Source organism: Procambarus clarkii, chromosome 1, assembly GCF_040958095.1.
Source record: "Procambarus clarkii isolate CNS0578487 chromosome 1, FALCON_Pclarkii_2.0, whole genome shotgun sequence".
Lineage (NCBI taxonomy): Eukaryota > Metazoa > Arthropoda > Malacostraca > Decapoda > Cambaridae > Procambarus > Procambarus clarkii.
This window is the reverse complement of record NC_091150.1, coordinates 21,004,126-21,024,349: the sequence shown is the minus strand read 5'-3', so window position 1 is coordinate 21,024,349 and position 20,224 is coordinate 21,004,126. Positions and strand designations below refer to the sequence as shown.

Sequence of the window (20,224 nt, the reverse complement as noted above, 5' to 3'; positions counted from 1 at the left end):
CTGACTTTACTTAATTTACTTAGTAACTCTGCAAATAGCACATCCTGGCTGACTTTACTTAATAATTTACTTAGGAACTCTGCAAATAGCACATCCTGGCTGACTTTACTTAATAATTTACTTAGCAACTCTGCAAATAGCACATCCTGGCTGACTTTACTTAATAATTTACTTAGGAACTCTGCAAACAGCACATCCTGGCTGACTCTACTTAATAATTACATAGTAACTCCGCAAATAGCACATCCTGGCTGACTTTACTTAATAATTTAATTAGTAACTCTGCAAATAGCACATCCTGGCTGACTTTACTTAATGACGTAGGCAAGGAAAAAAGAACAAACATACTGAACACAGCAACGCAAAATTAAACATGCGACATGAGCAAAGCATCAACTGTCGGAGTAAATTAAGGTAGGCTGTTTGGGAAAAGGAATCCGTGGTAATCTGAAAGCAGGAGGCATGTTAGTGCTGAAATGTAGAACGTAATTAAGAGGAAGGGCAAGGCAGGTCGCGAGATGTCTGCCAGTACAAAATAAGGGTATACAATCGGCGTGCATATATAACCATTTTTACATTAAGAGAACGGAGGTGAAGCATAACATAATTATAACCAAATAAGTAACGTGAATAAACTGCAAGAGCCAAGCGTAAATACTGTAACCACTGAGGAAACTAAACTGCAAAGCTAAGCATAAACTACTGTAACTACCGATGAAACTAGGCAAATATGCAGGGCCAGGAGACGAGAAGCTAAAATAAGGGCCCGCGAATACTGCAAATAGCACATCCTGTCTGACTTTACTTAATAATTCTTAGGAACTCTGCAAATAGCACATCCTGGGTGACTTTACTTAATAATTTACTTAGTAACTCTGCAACTAGCACTGCCTGTCTGACTTTACTTAATAAATTACTTGGTAACTCTGCAAATAGCACATCCTGGCTGTCTTTACTTAATGACGTAAGGCAGGGTAAAAGTGGGCAAGCATACTGAACACAGCAACGCAAAATTAAACATGCGACATGAGCAACGCATCAACTGTCGGAGTAAATTAAGGAGGCTGGGAAAGAGAGTCCGGGGTAACCTGAAACAGGAGGCATGTTAGCGCTGAGATGTAGAACATAATTATGAATAGGGCAAGGCATGGCACGTGGTATCTGCAAGTACAAAATAAGGGTATACAATCAGCGTGGATATATAGCCATTTTACATTAAGAGAACGGAGGAGATGCATAACATAAATATAACCAAATAAGCGACGTGAATAAACTGCAAGAGCCAAGTGAAAGTACTGTAACTACTGAGGAAACTAGGCAAAATGCAGGGCCAGGGAACGTAAAGCAAAATAAGGGCCCGCAAATACTGCAAATAGCACCTCCTGGCTGACTTTACTTAATAAAATACTTATAACTCTGCAAATAGGACATCCTGGCTGACTTTACTTAATGACGTAAGACAAGGAAAGGTGAACAAGCATACTGTAACACAGCGAACGCGAAGATTTGAACGTGCGAGATGCACAAGGCTACGAATGCCTGAGTAAAAAGTTAGGCTGGTGGCAAAGTGAATCCGAGGTGATCTGAAAGCAGAGGCATGTCAGTGCTGAAATGTAGAACATAAATATGAATAAGGGCAAGGCATGTCGCGAGATGTCTGCTAGTACAAAATAAGAAACCTTCCGTATTTTCTCACCCCAAGTGTGAGAAAGTCTTAATTTACAGTGTCTTAATTAGGAAGGCAACGAATGAGAAACATTAAATAAACGACGTTCCCGACGACGCTTCGACGCCGCCATCTGCTGGAGGATACCGTGCCCCAGGCAACATGGGGGCCACCCCCCTGTCCAGGGCACGGCCCCTGGAACTGGACGCCGAGGACTTAACGGACATAACGAAGTCATCCTGGATTGCCGGCGGCAACGCCGAACCCAGGGCCTGTGGTGCGTACCGTTAGACGTAAACCTGCCCTCGTCGTCGAGCTGATCTCGGGTCCTTGCTCCAACGCCGGCGTCTCCCTCCGACGAAGAAGAACAACAGACGACACAGGCGGACGAACGCTGAACTTACGACGTAGGAGGAATCCCTGCTACAACGACGTGCAGGGCGCTTAAGACAATCACACCAGGCTACACTGGCCGGGCGGGAGCGCCTGGGAACCAACCTGCCGGCAACACCGGCCAGACGGAGGACATGGAGTAACGGTCCTGGCTACCCCCCAGGCAAGCAGGGCACGTGCCTGAGGGCCTGGACGGCGGAAAGCTTGAAATAACACACCGGGCAACACCGGCCAGACGTACGTCTGGGGACTACATGCCGGACTTACACCGGCCGACGGACGTCTGGGGACATCTTGATCGGCGCCACTCTGGGGAAGACGTACCTGGGGACACCGAAGGGCCTGGGCTAACACCCCGGGCAACACGGCCGGGCGAGACGTCCGAGGGCGACGTGCCTAGCAGAGAACACACCACACACGGCAAGGACCCTGTGGCCTACCAACCACGCGCTGCCACACGGCATGCTCAGGGCCTAGACGAAAAGGGGAGGGGGGGGGGGGGCCGCACACAGGCGCGGCCGTACGGGCGCAAGGCAGCCCGAGCCCCGACGTGGGAAGCCGTGGCGCAAAGCCACGTGGATTAGCACCCAAAAGGGAACAGGAAGGGCGGGACACAGCCCAACCGTGCGCGCCACGGAACGCGGTGCCACGTGGCAGCACGACCAGGCGTGTGCCCCGTAGCAGGCCCGGGCGGAGGGCTGGACCTGGCCACGAGTCGTCGCCAGGGGCGACGCTTGTCCGCTCAGGGAGACCCGACCCCTGGGGCCATCCCAGGGAAGCCGGCAGACCGGCAACAGGGAACACCCGAGGGAAAAACAGGAAAGACGCAGAAGCACGCCCTGCCGGCCAGGCACGTGACAACCCGGCAAGGCATGCATGGGCCCCAAGGCGGGGCCCGCCATAGGGCCGCCCACGCCTGGCCACGTGTCGCCGCCGCCGAGAACATGCGCCCCGGGCGTAGGACCGAACCTGGCCACAATCCGTCGCCGACGGCGACACATGTCCTCGGACAGGCGAAACCTGGCCCCCTGAGACACCCAGGGAAACCCGGGTGTCTCAGGGGGACAGGGAGACAGGGACAGGGAGCCCCGAAGGAAAGGCGGGAAGGACGCCGAAGCACGCCCAGACGACCCCAAGGCCAATTAAAAGGAGACGGCCCCAAGGCAGAGCACAAAGGGCGTAGGGCCCACCACGCCTGGCCACATGGCGACGCCGGCAAGGGCACGCCTGGCCGCCGACGGGGCCCCGGGCAGGGCGCGCGCCTGGGCACGCCGCGCGGCGGGGCCCCTTGGACACGGACGGGCACGGCTGGACGGGGCCCCACATGAGAGGAGACCGAACGCAGGCCACTAGGGACGCGGCCCAGGGCACGCCGACCCTAAGCCAGCCACGCGACCAGCACGGCACGGGGGCGCCCGGCACAGGCCCAGGAAGGGCGCCCCAGCTCTCCGGGAACAACAGCAGAGAGCCCAAAGGACTAACTAAGGCGGCACACACGTGCCGCGAGGGGAAGGCGCTTGGCACACGCCGCACTGGGGAGACCTAACTAGGATTGAACAGAAAACCTCACCTTGGGTTTAGAAGTGTAGGGCAGGAGGGCCCTGCCGGAACAGTCTGGGGTGTCGAGGGCCCCAGGATGTCCGTGAGAGAGAGGTCAGGTACCGAGGCAGCTGGCGTGTTGTCCATCTCGTGCGAAGTCGGGCGGCCGGGGAGTGGTTGCGAGGGCAGCGGCGAGGGCGGGCGGAGTGAGGCAGAGCCCCATTGTGCGCCCGTATTTATACGGCCCCAAACTGCCCGCGCAACGCCGCGGGACGCGCTGCGCAATTGTTTCTTTCTCCCCCGCCAGAAAAATCCCCGCTTGTGAAGCAGTGACCATTTTTAAAAGGAAACGAACATCATGTAATTCCTAATATATAATATTTAATTATACTATAAAATCTATCTTTATAAGTAAGTGGTATTCCTATTCATATAATTTCTACTTTTGTTGTTTGCTATTAATATGAGTATAAACAAGATAAGAAGGATGACTAGTACTGCGTAGGTGCGCAGTGCGATATGGGAGTCGTCGGGTTGCCGAGTGTTTCGACATGATCATACTTCATAGGATCAATTCTATAGTATGATTGCCGAGTTCCTTGTCCGAAACTTAGAAAGAATCACACTGTGATGATGTAGCTAAGTGCAAGCCTCTGAGCGCGAAGCAGTTCTAGGTCCCTGATCTAGGACTTTGATGACCGTTCATTCTCGGTTTACCGGGTGTGAGGAGGCTTGCACAGGCTGAGCAGTGAGATTCACAATCAACTGTGGAATTTCCATGGGTTTTTTGAATAAGGACGTTAGTCCGCTCCCGATGGGGAGTAACAATTAATACAACTCAAACCTATTACATATTATGACAAAATTTATTGTCAATATATTTACAACTACATAAATTTTATGTGGGATTTATTCAATGTAAATATTTTATTTGTGTTCTTCGGATTTGCATTTCTCTCCCCATCTCATGCTTACTTCTCTATTTTACATTAATAAAAGTCTCGAATTTGGTGTATATATAGATGCATTAGAATAGTTTGTGCAGAGGAGTTTAAATAGTAAATACAGTGCCAAGGCTTAACCAAGCTGAACAAGCTTGCTATTTTTGCGGGAAAGGTGTACGTGGTTGGTATTACCGTGTTACAGGTCTATAATACTACATATAAGTTTGTGCAGAGGAGTTTAAATAATAAATATAGTGCCAAGGATTAATCCAGTTGAACATGCTTGCTATATTTGCTCTAAAGATGTACGTGGTTGGTATTACCTTGTTACAGCCCACCCTCCTGTTTAGATAGTATGTTTTGTAATTAGGTGGACTGTCGTATATTATTATTATTATTATTACTATTATTATTATTATTATTATTATTATTACTATATTGACGTAAAAGGCAATTAGATATACAATTTGGTACTATGCACTCCTTTGAGTACAAAAACAAATAAAGCTAACAACCAAACATAAATAATAATAATCTAATAGAGCACATACATGTTCTTAATAGGTCTCAGATAGCACGTAATAGGCTTAGGAAGGATAGGTTAAGATAGTTTCTCTTTTTTATGGCAACATCAATGAGAAACCCTTTCCGGTTTTTCTTATTTGAATAGTACCTATTTTATACTTTCTGATTGCTGTTTAAGTCAATATATGTACAATGTTTTTTATCGTTAATATAAGCAATACCTAAACAGCAGGATTGGCTGCTAGTAAACTTATTTAATTTTGTATATATAAACTTATCTAATTTTGTATATATACATATAAAGCGTCCCGGTAGTACAGTCGGGTTCATAGTCGATGCACAATCCAACCCGTCCTCGGACAATGTCCATTCCATCCAACGGTCGACCCCAAAGACACATTCATAAAATTTAACATGCTGTTCATTCAAAATAGGATATTTCTCAAATATATATTAATATGATTTTATATAAGCATATTGTGCATATTTAGACATGCATTAGAATAGGCTAGGTGTTTCGATTTCATTGGCGATTATTTTTATTTGTAGAACGTGGGTGAAACATTTACAGCATTGTGTTTCGAACAAAAGTCGTCAGAAAAGCACTTGTTCCGGAAGTGTTCGGACGTAATCAATTGTGAGACGTGTGTAAACTGTTTTTCATTCATGAACAGGGGAGTTTGGCAGGTGCATGGAATAGACTTTGGCCTTTGTTTATGAAGACAGGCTGCACAAACGAGAAATCCGGATTCAAATCCCTGGCGGGACCGAAATGGTTGAGCACATTTCATTTCACCTAATGCAGCTGTTCACCTAGCAGTAAGTAGGTATTCAGGAGTTAATCAGCTTGATGTGGGGGTTGCATCGTTGGCGAGGTCAGTAAATCGACCTTGGGGATGGAGAGACCTCGAAATAAGCCTAACGTGTATAAATACACTTTGGCTTCCTGGCCCCAGACACAATGAATTATTATTGATTATATTCAAGAAAGGTGGTATACTAGATAGATAAAACAATGGTTAAAACAAGGAATCGTGCTAAACGGGAATGAATCTGGAGAAATGCGGTATGTAGGGTACCAAAGGGTTTCCTTTTAGGCAATTTCCCTTTTTGTCATGTACATCAATGACCTGAAGGAGAATATTACAAACCACGTCATCAAATTTCCAGATGCCACAAAGATTTATGGTAAAGTGGGAAATGATAATGATATCGAAACATTACAAAGAGATCTACATGAACTCCACAAATGGTCAAAAGACTAGCAAATTCTATTTTAATATCGACTCTTTAATATCGTTTCTTGCCTGAAACGCCTTGCGTAATAGTGGCTTCATTGATTGGGTAACTCCTGTCCCTACAATTGCATCTTACTCTTACGTTCTTTGTACACACATTATTTTGAAAAAACATATGAATTTGTACAAATGCAAGACCTTGCATGTGGGGCATAGCAACACACACCACAACTATCAAATTAATAATATTGCATTACAGCAGACTGCATGAGGAAGGAAAGCACCTTGGAGTCAAAATCTGTCACTCACTGAAAGTTGCACAACAGGTAGGAGCAGCAGTCATAACTCTAACCAAATCCTTGGAATAATCAAGCGTACCTTTGACCTTAATTACGGAAAAGAAGGCAGTGATTCAATTGTATAAATCTCTGGTGCGCCCCCATTTACATTACTGTATTGAGTAATCCAATAGAGCATGAAGACCTCATTTTCGGAAGGACATGGCTGCTCTGGAGAAAGTGCAACACCAGGGAACAAAAATCTCCTTCCAATGCTAAGTTAACTCATGTATCGGGAATGGTTGAGGGCCACAGGGCCAACGATAAAGCAAACCAGGCATCACAGGGCGGATCTCATTGAAAATTAAAGTACTGAACAATTTGGAAGATGTTGATCTGAACAATTTATTCAAAAGGTCAGATGTAACAAACAAGGAGCAACGGTTTCAATCTCAACAAGCCACAATGCACGATTGAGAACAGGAGATGTTCTTTCACCCCCAGGGTTATAAACTCGTGGAACAGCCTACCCATTGAAGCCGTAAATGCCAAAACTCTGTTAAATTTTAAAATCCAACTGGAAAAGATCATGAAGTCAAATGGGGTGACCTTCGACAAGCCGCCGATTTTCTGTCCTTGTCGAGGCCACTAATGATTGGGGCCCTTAGGTAAATTCAGGTAACTCATGTGATGCGCCTTTTTTTCAACAAATATCCTTTTTAAAAGGAAACGAACATCATGTAATTCCTAATATATAATATTTAATTATACTATAAAATCTATCTTTATAAGTAAGTGGTATTCCTATTCATATAATTTCTACTTTTGTTGTTTGCTATTAATATGAGTATAAACAAGATAAGAAGGATGACTAGTACTGCGTAGGTGCGCAGTGCGATATGGGAGTCGTCGGGTTGCCGATTGTTTCGACATGATCATACTTCATAGGATCAATTCTGTAGTATGATTGCCGAGTTCCTTGTCCGAAACTTGGAAAGAATCACACTGTGATGATGTAGCTAAGTGCAAGCCTCTGAGCGCAAAGCAGTTCTAGGTCCCTGATCTAGGACTTTGATGACCGTTCATTCTCGGCTTACCGGGTGTGAGGAGGCTTGCACAGGCTGAGCAGTAAGATTCACAATCAACTGTGGAATTTCCATGGGTTTTTTGAATAAGGACGTTAGTCCGCTCCCGATGGGGAGTAACAATTAATACAACTCAAACCTATTACATATTATGACAAAATTTATTGTCAATATATTTACAACTACATAAATTTTATGTGGGATTTATTCAATGTAAATATTTTATTTGTGTTCTTCGGATTTGCATTTCTCTCCCCATCTCATGCTTACTTCTCTATTTTACATTAATAAAAGTCTCGAATTTGGTGTATATATAGATGCATTAGAATAGTTTGTGCAGAGGAGTTTAAATAGTAAATACAGTGCCAAGGCTTAACCAAGCTGAACAAGCTTGCTATTTTTGCGGGAAAGGTGTACGTGGTTGGTATTACCGTGTTACAGGTCTATAATACTACATATAAGTTTGTGCAGAGGAGTTTAAATAATAAATATAGTGCCAAGGATTAATCCAGTTGAACATGCTTGCTATATTTGCTCTAAAGATGTACGTGGTTGGTATTACCTTGTTACAGCCCACCCTCCTGTTTAGATAGTATGTTTTGTAATTAGGTGGACTGTCGTATATTATTATTATTATTATTACTATTATTATTATTATTATTATTATTATTACTATATTGACGTAAAAGGCAATTAGATATACAATTTGGTACTATGCACTCCTTTGAGTACAAAAACAAATAAAGCTAACAACCAAACATAAATAATAATAATCTAATAGAGCACATACATGTTCTTAATAGGTCTCAGATAGCACGTAATAGGCTTAGGAAGGATAGGTTAAGATAGTTTCTCTTTTTTATGGCAACATCAATGAGAAACCCTTTCCGGTTTTTCTTATTTGAATAGTACCTATTTTATACTTTCTGATTGCTGTTTAAGTCAATATATGTACAATGTTTTTTATCGTTAATATAAGCAATACCTAAACAGCAGGATTGGCTGCTAGTAAACTTATTTAATTTTGTATATATAAACTTATCTAATTTTGTATATATACATATAAAGCGTCCCGGTAGTACAGTCGGGTTCATAGTCGATGCACAATCCAACCCGTCCTCGGACAATGTCCATTCCATCCAACGGTCGACCCCAAAGACACATTCATAAAATTTAACATGCTGTTCATTCAAAATAGGATATTTCTCAAATATATATTAATATGATTTTATATAAGCATATTGTGCATATTTAGACATGCATTAGAATAGGCTAGGTGTTTCGATTTCATTGGCGATTATTTTTATTTGTAGAACGTGGGTGAAACATTTACAGCATTGTGTTTCGAACAAAAGTCGTCAGAAAAGCACTTGTTCCGGAAGTGTTCGGACGTAATCAATTGTGAGACGTGTGTAAACTGTTTTTCATTCATGAACAGGGGAGTTTGGCAGGTGCATGGAATAGACTTTGGCCTTTGTTTATGAAGACAGGCTGCACAAACGAGAAATCCGGATTCAAATCCCTGGCGGGACCGAAATGGTTGAGCACATTTCATTTCACCTAATGCAGCTGTTCACCTAGCAGTAAGTAGGTATTCAGGAGTTAATCAGCTTGATGTGGGGGTTGCATCGTTGGCGAGGTCAGTAAATCGACCTTGGGGATGGAGAGACCTCGAAATAAGCCTAACGTGTATAAATACACTTTGGCTTCCTGGCCCCAGACACAATGAATTATTATTGATTATATTCAAGAAAGGTGGTATACTAGATAGATAAAACAATGGTTAAAACAAGGAATCGTGCTAAACGGGAATGAATCTGGAGAAATGCGGTATGTAGGGTACCAAAGGGTTTCCTTTTAGGCAATTTCCCTTTTTGTCATGTACATCAATGACCTGAAGGAGAATATTACAAACCACGTCATCAAATTTCCAGATGCCACAAAGATTTATGGTAAAGTGGGAAATGATAATGATATCGAAACATTACAAAGAGATCTACATGAACTCCACAAATGGTCAAAAGACTAGCAAATTCTATTTTAATATCGACTCTTTAATATCGTTTCTTGCCTGAAACGCCTTGCGTAATAGTGGCTTCATTGATTGGGTAACTCCTGTCCCTACAATTGCATCTTACTCTTACGTTCTTTGTACACACATTATTTTGAAAAAACATATGAATTTGTACAAATGCAAGACCTTGCATGTGGGGCATAGCAACACACACCACAACTATCAAATTAATAATATTGCATTACAGCAGACTGCATGAGGAAGGAAAGCACCTTGGAGTCAAAATCTGTCACTCACTGAAAGTTGCACAACAGGTAGGAGCAGCAGTCATAACTCTAACCAAATCCTTGGAATAATCAAGCGTACCTTTGACCTTAATTACGGAAAAGAAGGCAGTGATTCAATTGTATAAATCTCTGGTGCGCCCCCATTTACATTACTGTATTGAGTAATCCAATAGAGCATGAAGACCTCATTTTCGGAAGGACATGGCTGCTCTGGAGAAAGTGCAACACCAGGGAACAAAAATCTCCTTCCAATGCTAAGTTAACTCATGTATCGGGAATGGTTGAGGGCCACAGGGCCAACGATAAAGCAAACCAGGCATCACAGGGCGGATCTCATTGAAAATTAAAGTACTGAACAATTTGGAAGATGTTGATCTGAACAATTTATTCAAAAGGTCAGATGTAACAAACAAGGAGCAACGGTTTCAATCTCAACAAGCCACAATGCACGATTGAGAACAGGAGATGTTCTTTCACCCCCAGGGTTATAAACTCGTGGAACAGCCTACCCATTGAAGCCGTAAATGCCAAAACTCTGTTAAATTTTAAAATCCAACTGGAAAAGATCATGAAGTCAAATGGGGTGACCTTCGACAAGCCGCCGATTTTCTGTCCTTGTCGAGGCCACTAATGATTGGGGCCCTTAGGTAAATTCAGGTAACTCATGTGATGCGCCTTTTTTTCAACAAATATCCTTTTTAAAAGGAAACGAACATCATGTAATTCCTAATATATAATATTTAATTATACTATAAAATCTATCTTTATAAGTAAGTGGTATTCCTATTCATATAATTTCTACTTTTGTTGTTTGCTATTAATATGAGTATAAACAAGATAAGAAGGATGACTAGTACTGCGTAGGTGCGCAGTGCGATATGGGAGTCGTCGGGTTGCCGATTGTTTCGACATGATCATACTTCATAGGATCAATTCTGTAGTATGATTGCCGAGTTCCTTGTCCGAAACTTGGAAAGAATCACACTGTGATGATGTAGCTAAGTGCAAGCCTCTGAGCGCAAAGCAGTTCTAGGTCCCTGATCTAGGACTTTGATGACCGTTCATTCTCGGCTTACCGGGTGTGAGGAGGCTTGCACAGGCTGAGCAGTAAGATTCACAATCAACTGTGGAATTTCCATGGGTTTTTTGAATAAGGACGTTAGTCCGCTCCCGATGGGGAGTAACAATTAATACAACTCAAACCTATTACATATTATGACAAAATTTATTGTCAATATATTTACAACTACATAAATTTTATGTGGGATTTATTCAATGTAAATATTTTATTTGTGTTCTTCGGATTTGCATTTCTCTCCCCATCTCATGCTTACTTCTCTATTTTACATTAATAAAAGTCTCGAATTTGGTGTATATATAGATGCATTAGAATAGTTTGTGCAGAGGAGTTTAAATAGTAAATACAGTGCCAAGGCTTAACCAAGCTGAACAAGCTTGCTATTTTTGCGGGAAAGGTGTACGTGGTTGGTATTACCGTGTTACAGGTCTATAATACTACATATAAGTTTGTGCAGAGGAGTTTAAATAATAAATATAGTGCCAAGGATTAATCCAGTTGAACATGCTTGCTATATTTGCTCTAAAGATGTACGTGGTTGGTATTACCTTGTTACAGCCCACCCTCCTGTTTAGATAGTATGTTTTGTAATTAGGTGGACTGTCGTATATTATTATTATTATTATTACTATTATTATTATTATTATTATTATTATTATTATTACTATTATTATTATTATTATTATTATTATTATTATTATTATTATTATTATTATTATTATTACTATATTGACGTAAAAGGCAATTAGATATACAATTTGGTACTATGCACTCCTTTGAGTACAAAAACAAATAAAGCTAACAACCAAACATAAATAATAATAATCTAATAGAGCACATACATGTTCTTAATAGGTCTCAGATAGCACGTAATAGGCTTAGGAAGGATAGGTTAAGATAGTTTCTCTTTTTTATGGCAACATCAATGAGAAACCCTTTCCGGTTTTTCTTATTTGAATAGTACCTATTTTATACTTTCTGATTGCTGTTTAAGTCAATATATGTACAATGTTTTTTATCGTTAATATAAGCAATACCTAAACAGCAGGATTGGCTGCTATAGTAAACTTATTTAATTTTGTATATATAAACTTATTTAATTTTGTATATATACATATAAAGCGTCCCGGTAGTACAGTCGGGTTCATAGTCGATGCACAATCCAACCCGTCCTCGGACAATGTCCATTCCATCCAACGGTCGACCCCAAAGACACATTCATAAAATTTAACATGCTGTTCATTCAAAATAGGATATTTCTCAAATATATATTAATATGATTTTATATAAGCATATTGTGCATATTTAGACATGCATTAGAATAGGCTAGGTGTTTCGATTTCATTGGCGATTATTTTTATTTGTAGAACGTGGGTGAAACATTTACAGCATTGTGTTTCGAGCAAAAGTCGTCAGAAAAGCACTTGTTCCGGAAGTGTTCGGACGTAATCAATTGTGAGACGTGTGTAAACTGTTTTTCATTCATGAACAGGGGAGTTTGGCAGGTGCATGGAATAGACTTTGGCCTTTGTTTATGAAGACAGGCTGCACAAACGAGAATTCCGGATTCAAATCCCTGGCGGGACCGAAATGGTTGAGCACATTTCATTTCACCTAATGCATCTGTTCACCTAGCAGTAAGTAGGTATTCAGGAGTTAATCAGCTTGATGTGGGGGTTGCATCGTTGGCGAGGTCAGTAAATCGACCTTGGGGATGGAGAGACCTCGAAATAAGCCTAACGTGTATAAATACACTTTGGCTTCCTGGCCCCAGACACAATGAATTATTATTGATTATATTCAAGAAAGGTGGTATACTAGATAGATAAAACAATGGTTAAAACAAGGAATCGTGCTAAACGGGAATGAATCTGGAGAAATGCGGTATGTAGGGTACCAAAGGGTTTCCTTTTAGGCAATTTCCCTTTTTGTCATGTACATCAATGACCTGAAGGAGAATATTACAAACCACGTCATCAAATTTCCAGATGCCACAAAGATTTATGGTAAAGTGGGAAATGATAATGATATCGAAACATTACAAAGAGATCTACATGAACTCCACAAATGGTCAAAAGACTAGCAAATTCTATTTTAATATCGACTCTTTAATATCGTTTCTTGCCTGAAACGCCTTGCGTAATAGTGGCTTCATTGATTGGGTAACTCCTGTCCCTACAATTGCATCTTACTCTTACGTTCTTTGTACACACATTATTTTGAAAAAACATATGAATTTGTACAAATGCAAGACCTTGCATGTGGGGCATAGCAACACACACCACAACTATCAAATTAATAATATTGCATTACAGCAGACTGCATGAGGAAGGAAAGCACCTTGGAGTCAAAATCTGTCACTCACTGAAAGTTGCACAACAGGTAGGAGCAGCAGTCATAACTCTAACCAAATCCTTGGAATAATCAAGCGTACCTTTGACCTTAATTACGGAAAAGAAGGCAGTGATTCAATTGTATAAATCTCTGGTGCGCCCCCATTTACATTACTGTATTGAGTAATCCAATAGAGCATGAAGACCTCATTTTCGGAAGGACATGGCTGCTCTGGAGAAAGTGCAACACCAGGGAACAAAAATCTCCTTCCAATGCTAAGTTAACTCATGTATCGGGAATGGTTGAGGGCCACAGGGCCAACGATAAAGCAAACCAGGCATCACAGGGCGGATCTCATTGAAAATTAAAGTACTGAACAATTTGGAAGATGTTGATCTGAACAATTTATTCAAAAGGTCAGATGTAACAAACAAGGAGCAACGGTTTCAATCTCAACAAGCCACAATGCACGATTGAGAACAGGAGATGTTCTTTCACCCCCAGGGTTATAAACTCGTGGAACAGCCTACCCATTGAAGCCGTAAATGCCAAAACTCTGTTAAATTTTAAAATCCAACTGGAAAAGATCATGAAGTCAAATGGGGTGACCTTCGACAAGCCGCCGATTTTCTGTCCTTGTCGAGGCCACTAATGATTGGGGCCCTTAGGTAAATTCAGGTAACTCATGTGATGCGCCTTTTTTTCAACAAATATCCTTTTTAAAAGGAAACGAACATCATGTAATTCCTAATATATAATATTTAATTATACTATAAAATCTATCTTTATAAGTAAGTGGTATTTCTATTCATATAATTTCTACTTTTGTTGTTTGCTATTAATATGAGTATAAACAAGATAAGAAGGATGACTAGTACTGCGTAGGTGCGCAGTGCGATATGGGAGTCGTCGGGTTGCCGATTGTTTCGACATGATCATACTTCATAGGATCAATTCTATAGTATGATTGCCGAGTTCCTTGTCCGAAACTTGGAAAGAATCACACTGTGATGATGTAGCTAAGTGCAAGCCTCTGAGCGCAAAGCAGTTCTAGGTCCCTGATCTAGGACTTTGATGACCGTTCATTCTCGGCTTACCGGGTGTGAGGAGGCTTGCACAGGCTGAGCAGTAAGATTCACAATCAACTGTGGAATTTCCATGGGTTTTTTGAATAAGGACGTTAGTCCGCTCCCGATGGGGAGTAACAATTAATACAACTCAAACCTATTACATATTATGACAAAATTTATTGTCAATATATTTACAACTACATAAATTTTATGTGGGATTTATTCAATGTAAATATTTTATTTGTGTTCTTCGGATTTGCATTTCTCTCCCCATCTCATGCTTACTTCTCTATTTTACATTAATAAAAGTCTCGAATTTGGTGTATATATAGATGCATTAGAATAGTTTGTGCAGAGGAGTTTAAATAGTAAATACAGTGCCAAGGCTTAACCAAGCTGAACAAGCTTGCTATTTTTGCGGGAAAGGTGTACGTGGTTGGTATTACCGTGTTACAGGTCTATAATACTACATATAAGTTTGTGCAGAGGAGTTTAAATAATAAATATAGTGCCAAGGATTAATCCAGTTGAACATGCTTGCTATATTTGCTCTAAAGATGTACGTGGTTGGTATTACCTTGTTACAGCCCACCCTCCTGTTTAGATAGTATGTTTTGTAATTAGGTGGACTGTCGTATATTATTATTATTATTATTACTATTATTATTATTATTATTATTATTATTATTATTACTATATTGACGTAAAAGGCAATTAGATATACAATTTGGTACTATGCACTCCTTTGAGTACAAAAATAAATAAAGCTAACAACCAAACATAAACAATAATAATCTAATAGAGCACATACATGTTCTTAATAGGTCTCAGATAGCACGTAATAGGCTTAGGAAGGATAGGTTAAGATAGTTTCTCTTTTTTATGGCAACATCAATGAGAAACCCTTTCCGGTTTTTCTTATTTGAATAGTACCTATTTTATACTTTCTGATTGCTGTTTAAGTCAATATATGTACAATGTTTTTTATCGTTAATATAAGCAATACCTAAACAGCAGGATTGGCTGCTAGTAAACTTATTTAATTTTGTATATATAAACTTATTTAATTTTGTATATATACATATAAAGCGTCCCGGTAGTACAGTCGGGTTCATAGTCGATGCACAATCCAACCCGTCCTCGGACAATGTCCATTCCATCCAACGGTCGACCCCAAAGACACATTCATAAAATTTAACATGCTGTTCATTCAAAATAGGATATTTCTCAAATATATATTAATATGATTTTATATAAGCATATTGTGCATATTTAGACATGCATTAGAATAGGCTAGGTGTTTCGATTTCATTGGCGATTATTTTTATTTGTAGAACGTGGGTGAAACATTTACAGCATTGTGTTTCGAACAAAAGTCGTCAGAAAAGCACTTGTTCCGGAAGTGTTCGGACGTAATCAATTGTGAGACGTGTGTAAACTGTTTTTCATTCATGAACAGGGGAGTTTGGCAGGTGCATGGAATAGACTTTGGCCTTTGTTTATGAAGACAGGCTGCACAAACGAGAATTCCGGATTCAAATCCCTGGCGGGACCGAAATGGTTGAGCACATTTCATTTCACCTAATGCATCTGTTCACCTAGCAGTAAGTAGGTATTCAGGAGTTAATCAGCTTGATGTGGGGGTTGCATCGTTGGCGAGGTCAGTAAATCGACCTTGGGGATGGAGAGACCTCGAAATAAGCCTAACGTGTATAAATACACTTTGGCTTCCTGGCCCCAGACACAATGAATTATTATTGATTATATTCAAGAAAGGTGGTATACTAGATAGATAAAAGAATGGTTAAAACAAGGAATCGTGCTAAACGGGAATGAATCTGGAGAAATGCGGTATGTAGGGTACCAAAGGGTTTCCTTTTAGGCAATTTCCCTTTTTGTCATGTACATCAATGACCTGAAGGAGAATATTACAAACCACGTCATCAAATTTCCAGATGCCACAAAGATTTATGGTAAAGTGGGAAATGATAATGATATCGAAACATTACAAAGAGATCTACATGAACTCCACAAATGGTCAAAAGACTAGCAAATTCTATTTTAATATCGACTCTTTAATATCGTTTCTTGCCTGAAACGCCTTGCGTAATAGTGGCTTCATTGATTGGGTAACTCCTGTCCCTACAATTGCATCTTACTCTTACGTTCTTTGTACACACATTATTTTGAAAAAACATATGAATTTGTACAAATGCAAGACCTTGCATGTGGGGCATAGCAACACACATCACAACTATCAAATTAATAATATTGCATTACAGCAGACTGCATGAGGAAGGAAAGCACCTTGGAGTCAAAATCTGTCACTCACTGAAAGTTGCACAACAGGTAGGAGCAGCAGTCATAACTCTAACCAAATCCTTGGAATAATCAAGCGTACCTTTGACCTTAATTACGGAAAAGAAGGCAGTGATTCAATTGTATAAATCTCTGGTGCGCCCCCATTTACATTACTGTATTGAGTAATCCAATAGAGCATGAAGACCTCATTTTCGGAAGGACATGGCTGCTCTGGAGAAAGTGCAACACCAGGGAACAAAAATCTCCTTCCAATGCTAAGTTAACTCATGTATCGGGAATGGTTGAGGGCCACAGGGCCAACGATAAAGCAAACCAGGCATCACAGGGCGGATCTCATTGAAAATTAAAGTACTGAACAATTTGGAAGATGTTGATCTGAACAATTTATTCAAAAGGTCAGATGTAACAAACAAGGAGCAACGGTTTCAATCTCAACAAGCCACAATGCACGATTGAGAACAGGAGATGTTCTTTCACCCCCAGGGTTATAAACTCGTGGAACAGCCTACCCATTGAAGCCGTAAATGCCAAAACTCTGTTCAATTTTAAAATCCAACTGGAAAAGATCATGAAGTCAAATGGGGTGACCTTCGACAAGCCGCCGATTTTCTGTCCTTGTCGAGGCCACTAATGATTGGGGCCCTTAGGTAAATTCAGGTAACTCATGTGATGCGCCTTTTTTTCAACAAATATCCTTTTCTGACCAGGGGGAGAAAGATACTGGCAGTATAGGGCGTTAAAGTTTATTGAGGATTAAATTCTGCAGAACATGTAAATATATAAAGTTCAAATATAAAGTAAGTAATTATATAAAGTCTATATTAAACACGGTTTATATTATAGACTTATAACAAGTTGATATTATATTAAACTTAATATTGAACATGTAAATATATAAAGTAAATATATAACGTTTATATCAAAATATATAAAGTAAATATATAAAGTAAGAATTAACAGTAACAATTCCAAGTCCGAGGACTAGATTTAACTTAAGGTACACCCGTAGTAAGTATGAGACCTTAGCCTATAGTGACATGGAAACTAATTCTGCAGAAACCTAAAGGTTAACTGGTACTAGAATTAAGGCCGAGTGCAAATGTGTAGTAATTATATAACACTAGGATATAACAGGCAGGACACAAAGAATAACTAATAAGTGAGAGACCACATAACACGTAATGTACCCGGCCAAGAGGCCGTAAAAGACCTAATGGATAAGGAGAAGGGGGTGTGACTACAAGTAGGGCTTACTAGCACCTAGACTGGGCAAAGTATTAGCTGCGGACAGCGGGACACTTGGGGACCGGCGCTGCACCCCCCTTCCCACATGCAGAGGGGAGACAATCGGGAAAACTGTGCAAAGCATGACGGGGGTACAAAAGCAGCCGCTTGCAAAGGGGGGGAGGGTGGGGTTTTGCGAGGGCAGCGGCGAGGGCGGGCGGAGTGAGGCAGAGCCCCATTGTGCGCCCGTATTTATACGGCCCCAAACTGCCCGCGCAACGCCGCGGGACGCGCTGCGCAATTGTTTCTTTCTCCCCCGCCAGAAAAATCCCCGCTTGTGAAGCAGTGACCATTTTCTGACCAGGGGGAGAAAGATACTGGCAGTATGGGGCGTTAAAGTTTATTGAGGATTAAATTCTGCAGAACATGTAAATATATAAAGTTCAAATATAAAGTAAGTAATTATATAAAGTCTATATTAAACACGGTTTATATTATAGACTTATAACAAGTTGATATTATATTAAACTTAATATTGAACATGTAAATATATAAAGGAAATATATAACGTTTATATCAAAATATATAAAGTAAATATATAAAGTAAGAATTAACAGTAACAATTCCAAGTCCGAGGACTAGATTTAACTTAAGGTACACCCGTAGTATGTATGAGACCTTAGCCTATAGTGACATGGAAACTAATTCTGCAGAAACCTAAAGGTTAACTGGTACTAGAATTAAGGCCGAGTGCAAATGTGTAGTAATTATATAACACTAGGATATAACAGGCAGGACACAAAGAATAACTAATAAGTGAGAGACCACATAACACGTAATGTACCCGGCCAAGAGGCCGTAAAAGACCTAATGGATAAGGAGAAGGGGGTGTGACTACAAGTAGGGCTTACTAGCACCTAGACTGGGCAAAGTATTAGCTGCGGACAGCGGGACACTTGGGGACCGGCGCTGCACCCCCACCGCAGGCCAGCGGCCGGACCCCCCCCCCCCGAAGGGCGAGTGCCAGCTGGCCGCGTGAGGCACTCAAAGTAGCAGAGCAACAACGTCCCGTCTGACGTAGGATGTGAGCACTACTCTTCTGCCTGCCGTCTGCCATTATTTCTGATGTGGCGAGCCCGTCCCGAGACAGCTGGGTGCGGAGCGTAGTCATCTAAAGTCAAGCCTAGCGCCGAGAGGGCAGCGCATAGGATCCTGGAGAAATCCCGCCTGGTGACAGGAGCGCTTGTAGGATCTGTGCTTGTAGGATCCGAAGAGTGTTGATTCCTGACCATGTAAGCGATACCTGGTCCAGTCGGAGCGTGCGACGATTTTTTGTCGCGTAGCTCACCTCCCCCGGGCAGTAAGGGTGGGCAGAAGCGGCGTGCAGTGTTATCGTGACAGGCAAGAGCACAGACGAGGGGGAAACCCTAGCTGAATCAATACAGAGACGAAAAACGGGGGAGGGAGCCCGGCAGCAGGAATTAAGAGAAACCTTAATTAACAATCCTGGATGAATAAAGAGCATCCGAGTAATTATACTGTAGCAATGAAGGGGCTAACAATTCTAAGAATCTTCCAGCAAGCGGAAGGGGGAAGTACCTTTGCTAAGAGCAAAGGTGGGAGAAAACCAGTAGGAGAACAGCAAGGAAGCACAAAGCAACTATAACAGGGTAATACGAAACACTATAAATCTTGAATATAAACAATACATATACCAAGAACGGGTATAACAACTAAGCAACATATACATAAACAATAAAATGGAATAAGAACCAATTCTTAAAGCCAAATCTATAACATGCTTGTGTCCTAAGCGGATGTAGAATGTGAGCGGGGAACATTACCCTTGGTCCCTATCCCATCTCTGCCTCCAGACGGGTGATTGGGCTGGATAGAAGCCAAGGAGTCTGCCTAAGTGGCCGCTGAGTGTAGTCTTGTGTTGTCAATGAGCGTCTGCGAGCCGCAGCTAGTACGCCGTGAACTTCGGCAACATCTTTAGAACAGGAGCAAAGTGAAATCGACGGCAGGGAGCTGCCATTCAGTAACTGTAATAAGAATAATAATAAGAATACAATGTCGTAAATAATCGTACAATGAAGAATACAATGTAATATCGTAAATAACCGAGGACGGCAAGTGCCGCAGAATGGAAGAAATTAAGAAAGCAACGCCAAACCATAATAACAATTTATATTTTAATAAAATAATACTGGAATGACAGTAACGA

At 41.2% G+C, this 20,224-nt stretch overlaps 4 non-coding genes across 4 annotated transcripts; all 4 read left to right on the top strand.

The window, feature by feature from the left end:
• The first annotated feature begins 4,149 nt into the window (after positions 1–4,149).
• On the top strand, positions 4,150–4,348 carry LOC138363930 (small nucleolar RNA U3). Its single transcript, XR_011228274.1, has one exon. It is a non-coding gene; the product is annotated as a small nucleolar RNA U3 (small nucleolar RNA).
• A 3,166-nt stretch (positions 4,349–7,514) lies between these two features.
• LOC138363962 (small nucleolar RNA U3) lies at positions 7,515–7,713 on the top strand. Its single transcript, XR_011228283.1, has one exon. It is a non-coding gene; the product is annotated as a small nucleolar RNA U3 (small nucleolar RNA).
• A 3,166-nt stretch (positions 7,714–10,879) lies between these two features.
• LOC138363955 (small nucleolar RNA U3) lies at positions 10,880–11,078 on the top strand. Its single transcript, XR_011228282.1, has one exon. It is a non-coding gene; the product is annotated as a small nucleolar RNA U3 (small nucleolar RNA).
• A 3,234-nt stretch (positions 11,079–14,312) lies between these two features.
• Positions 14,313–14,511, top strand: LOC138363948 (small nucleolar RNA U3). Its single transcript, XR_011228281.1, has one exon. It is a non-coding gene; the product is annotated as a small nucleolar RNA U3 (small nucleolar RNA).
• Positions 14,512–20,224: the final 5,713 nt, after the last annotated feature.